This window comes from Phyllobates terribilis, unplaced genomic scaffold (genome assembly GCF_046119375.1).
Source record: "Phyllobates terribilis strain yellow unplaced genomic scaffold, ASM4611937v1 Scaffold_6__1_contigs__length_29720123, whole genome shotgun sequence".
Classification (NCBI taxonomy): Eukaryota; Metazoa; Chordata; class Amphibia; order Anura; family Dendrobatidae; genus Phyllobates; species Phyllobates terribilis.
The window spans coordinates 29,569,422-29,575,027 of record NW_027362766.1 but is presented as its reverse complement, the minus strand read 5'-3'; the positions used below and the strand labels follow the sequence as shown (position 1 = coordinate 29,575,027).

Genomic DNA, 5,606 nt, shown 5'->3' with positions numbered 1-5,606 from the left:
TTTTTATACGAAAAATGGATAATAATTAGTATCTACATATTGTTTTACGATGTTTTACTTATATTCAGCACAAAATAAAGATGGTGGCTCTGTTACAATTTTCCTATTGGTCGAAAAAACAGTCGAAGATGGAATGAAAATTCTGAAACCGTATACGGTTTACATAATATATAAATGACATTTATAAATAATTATCACTAGAAATAATTTACTTTTTTATCTGCACTTTAGAATCGAGTTTCATTCTACTTGCCACGTATTACTGAACTAAATTACGAAGCCAAAATTCATCTACCAAGTCATCATGAGTGATAGTGATGCTGGATCTAGTTTCCGCCATAATCCAAGAAAACGTGTTTGCAGGTTAGTATCATTTTTTGAAAAGCCAATAATGTAGCATTGTGTAGTATTTCGGAAAATTATTTCTTTTTCATTTTTTCATATTTACAGATTTACGTCTGACGAAATAATGCGAATGCTAGAAGAATCTGATTCTGAGCATGAGGAAGAACCATATGTTGCATCTGATGGTGAAAACTATGTACCACAAGTGGATGTTCCTGAAGAAGATTCAGACATTGAACAAGAAATGGTCATAGAGCAGGAAAAAGAATACGACTCAGACGAAAGTGTTGAGGATGAGTCTGTGTCTCAAAGTGCAGGCGACATTTGGACTGCTAAGGATAAAACTCAATGGTGTAGTGATCCACTGCCAAATGCACAAACAAAATCTCGTAATGTCCTATGACAAAGAGGTGGCCCTGCAGCAATCAGCAACCTGTATACAGCAAAAGAGCTATTCAAGTCAATCATGACTCCCGAGATGTGTGACATCATATTACGAGAAACTAATCGAAAGGCCAAGAGAGTTTGTGATGCTTACAACAATGAACTGGTACAACGTTTTCCTGATTCTTCTGAACGGCCACCACAAAAAACATTCAAGCAATTTACTGAAACTGAACTCCATGCATTTTTGGGCATACTGATTGCTGCTGGTGTGCACAGAGACAACAAAGAGAATCTGGAGGAAATGTGGAATGTTGCTGCTCTGCCTCTTATACGTGCAGCCATGTCTCATGACCGCTTCAAGATGATACTCAGATTTATCAGATTGGACAACGAAAATACACGTGCAGAACGTGTGCAAACACATAAAGCTGCACCAATATGGGACATCTGGACAATGCTGAACAGAAATCTGGAGAGAGCCTACAAGCCATATAATTGTATCACTGTCGACGAGCAATTATTTCCATTTAGAGGCCATACTAAATTTACCCAGTATATACCTTCAAAAGCAGCTAAATATGGCATAAAGATTTTCTGGGCTTGTGACTCGTCAAACACCTACCCATTACAAGGTCAGCTCTACACTGGGAAACCAACTGATGGTCCTCGACAAGTAAACATTGGTGAACGAACAGTATTGGACCTAGTGAGCTCGTATAAAGGCTCTGGAAGAAATGTCACCACCGATAACTTCTTTACAACCATGGAACTAGCTAAGGTATTGAACTCCTGGAACATGACACTAGTTGGTACAGTGAGAAAAAACAAAAGGTTCCTACTTAGCAACATGCAGCCTGCCAAAGAAAGGCCTGTAAAGTGGACAAATTTTGCCTACAATCATGATGCAACAGTCTGTTCATATGTACCAAAGAAGAACAAATCAGTCATGCTTCTATCATCTATGCACATGACGGGAGAAGTTGAAGAGACACTAGAAGCCAAGCCAGAGATAATAAAATACTACAACAAAACAAAAGGCGGAGTTGATGTTATGGATAAAATGTTGGGAGAGTACACTGTGAAACGACGAACATTACGTTGGCCTCTGGTATTTTTCTACAATATGATTGACGTCACTGGGTTAGCATCCTACATCATCTACAGAGAACACAATTCAAGCTTCAGGACAAAGGATCAACGAAGAAAGTTCCTGAAAGATCTCGCAAATCAGCTGTGTATGCCTGCAATTGAAGATCGTAGTACAAACCAAATGATGATGAGAAACCATTTTCTTCGAGGTGCAGTAGAAATGGTGCTTGGATGATGCATTCTGGAAACATCGCAAGCAGCAGCTGGCCCTCAAATACCTCATGGTAGTCGTGGACTCTCCCCTGTTGTTGGTAGTTGCTATGTCTGCTGAGACCTGAGGCGAAAACAACGTAAGACTAGAAAGTCTTGTGTGGTTTGTGTGAAACCCATTTGCGATGAACACTTGGTAGCAAAGACAACATGCATTACTTGCGAAGAAAATCAATAAAAAAGTTTCTTACATTTTCTTTTATAATGTAAATGAACAGTTTTTTTACTTGTTTATAATAATAAAATAGCATTATCATTAAAAAAATATTATTATTTTTTCCTTGCATTATCTTCATTCAAAATATATGAGGGTACATTTGTACCTATGCAGCTTGTTATGGATGCAAAAATATCTCAACCCCTTATCTCGGAAGGAGGTGAAGATATTTTATTGAAATTTGGCCAATATATTTTTGACCAAAACTGCAGAGATGTCACGAAATTTCAGCCCTCTACGGCTTTTCGAAAAAAAGTTATTGCAATTTTAAAACGGAATAGTTACAATTGTACCTACTCAGCCGGACTTAGGTTAAACAGATATGTTTGTGTCTGAACAGTCAGCGAGACACTGAAACTGTTTTTTTTATACAAAAAGGTGGATTACACCCTGATTTGAACCGTGGAAGAGGAAAACCACAGTTCTAATTATCTGGCCTACACCAGAATCTATTACACAGATATATTTGTGTCTGAACAGTCAGTGAGACACTCAAAATGTTTTTTAATGGAAAAAAGGCAAAAAAGTGGACAATACAGAGATTTGAACCGTGGAACTGAAAAACCACAGTTCTAGTTATCTGGCCTACATCAGACTCTTTTAAACAGATATATTTGTGTCTGAATAGTCAGCGAGACACTCAAAATGTTTTTTTTATACAAAAAGGTGGATTACACCCTGATTTGAACCGTGGAAGAGGAAAACCACAGTTCTAATTATCTGGCCTACACCACAATCTATCACACAGATATATTTGTGTCTGAACAGTCAGCGAGACACTCAAAATGTTTTTTTAATGGAAAAAAGGCAAAAAAGTGGACAATACAGAGATTTGAACTGTGGAACTGCAAAACCACAGTTCTGGTTATTTGGCCTACACCAGAATCTTTTAAACAGATATATTTGTGTCTGAACAGTCAGCGAGACACTCAAAATGTTTTTTTTATGAAAAACAGCAAAAAAGTGGATAATACAGAGATTTGAACCGTGGAACTGAAAAACCACAGTTCTAGTTATCTGGCCTACATCAGACTCTTTTAAACAGATATATTTGTGTCTGAACAGTCAGTGAGACACTCAAAATGTTTTTTTTATACAAAAAGGTGGATTACACCCTGATTTGAACCGTGGAAGAGGAAAACCACAGTTCTAGTTATCTGGCCTACACCAGAATCTTTTAAACAGATATATTTGTGTCTGAACACTCACAGACACACTCAATTTTTCTTTTCGGGGAAAAAATTCCAAAAGGTTAATAAGATGGGTATTTGTACAGTCTGACTGAGTAAAAAAAAAAAAAAAAGAGGATTTAGATAAAAAAAAAGTCTAGCAATTTGAAAAGCAGCACACAGGACTGTAATGCAGTGTTTTTTGGTATAACCACTGCATCTCCTATACAGCCTGCCTGCCTGTCTGATATCTGGGATGGATATTAGTCCTGAGAAGGACTGTTTGTTTGATTTGACAGGCTTTAGAGACCCTACGCTACCTATTTTGCAGTATAAATCTCTCCCTAGCTCAGCAGCACTCTCCCTACACCAACTGATCCGGAGCGACTGTGTCCAAGATGGCGGCGCCCGGTTTTAAATACTTGAGGTGACGCTGTGCAGCCAGCCAATCACTGTAATGCCCACAACCAACATGGCTGCGGCATTACAGTGATTGGCTGGCAATCCCTGCATGTTCGTTGACTCTGTAAAGAACGTCAAACGTGCAGGGCGGAAACCCGAGCTCCCGCCCGAGTAACCCGGAAATGCTCGGTGCTCGCCGAACATCCCGAGTAGTGAGATGCTCTGGCGAGTACTGAGCAGTGTTGAGCATGCTCGCTCAACACTAATCAAGACCAGACCAGACTCCCTAAAATCAATAAGAAGATAGTCTTGAGAAAGTCTCATGTGATCTATCAAGAGCCAGAGATGATTTTATATCATTTGTCTATGCAAAAAATGCAGCGGGCAAGTAAATGTGTTCACCATAGTAATCCTGTATTCATGATATGTGGGATATATACCAGACTAATGGAATACGAGACCTTTAGTTCCACTTTATCTGAATTTACAATGATAAGAATGTTGAAGATGGGCCATTTTTGGCCATTGTTCTTCATGGTCTTATTAATTATTTATATTCTTACCTTTTTTGGAAATGTGTCAATATCATTATTGATTCTGGCTGATCTCCAGACACCAATGTACATTTTCATTGCCATGTTGTCCTTCCTAGAAATATTGTTCACAAATGTCACAATTCCTTTTATGCTAATGTGTATTTGGAGGGGCAAGGTACAAATCAAGTTCCATCATTGTATGCTGCAGATGTTTCTCTTACACTCATTGGGTATTACAGAGAAAAACTTACTGAATGTCATGGCTTATGACCGTATGGTGGCTATCTGTGACCCGCTTCGGTGCTACGCTATAATGACATAGAAACATTGCACAATTTTATTTTCTAGTTGTTGGCTTCTTGGGTTCACAAGTCCTATCATCCATCTTATATCACTCTTAAAGTTACCTTTCTGTGGTCCTAATTCTATCGACCATCTATTTTGTGATTTATCTCCAGTCTTGAGGTTGGCTTGTACTGATACTTCTTTCACATTCATTTTCAACTTTTTGATTAGTCTCTGTATCATCAGTTTTACCTTTTTCTTTATTAGCATAACATATGTAAAGATAACAATCACTATTCTGAGAATGAGCTGTAGGGATGGACTTAAGAAAGCCTTTTCTACGTGTGCTTCTTATTTTACAATGGTCCTTCTCTTTTATGACAGTCTAGCTTTCATTTATTTTAGACCCAAAGTGGATTATATTCCGGAATATGATAAATTAGTGGCAATCAATTATTCTGTGCTTATCCCATTCTTAAATCCCTTGATCTACAGTTTCCAAAACAAAGAAGTTAAAAACACCTTAAAAAAACTCCTGAAAAGAAAGAAAAGTGAAAGAGTTATCTCTTTCAATTAAACTGTCATGATGACATTCTTGATCTTTATAAAATCATTAATTTTATATGCTTTTTTGCTATGAAATTTAATTTATGACATGATTTTAATTTATATTTTATATATTATTTGTTTTTTAAGCTATTATATTTTTGATGCTAGCTATTATTTTTACCATACACAGATTATCACATATACTATATTTCTAAGAATTAATGTAAAAAATTATTAATTTTTCCTGTCTACTGAAAGTCTCTAAAAACTAGAGGTCAAACTTATGGAGAACTTAGATGAGCAGATAATTGGCAAATAACAGTTCGTAGAAAAACTTATTCCCGATTATCTGCCAGT

At 37.0% G+C, this 5,606-nt stretch overlaps 1 pseudogene; it reads left to right on the top strand.

Moving 5' to 3' along the window:
* The first annotated feature begins 4,326 nt into the window (after positions 1 to 4,326).
* On the top strand, positions 4,327 to 5,277 carry LOC141152617 (olfactory receptor 6N1-like; annotated as a pseudogene).
* The last annotated feature ends 329 nt before the right edge of the window (positions 5,278 to 5,606 follow it).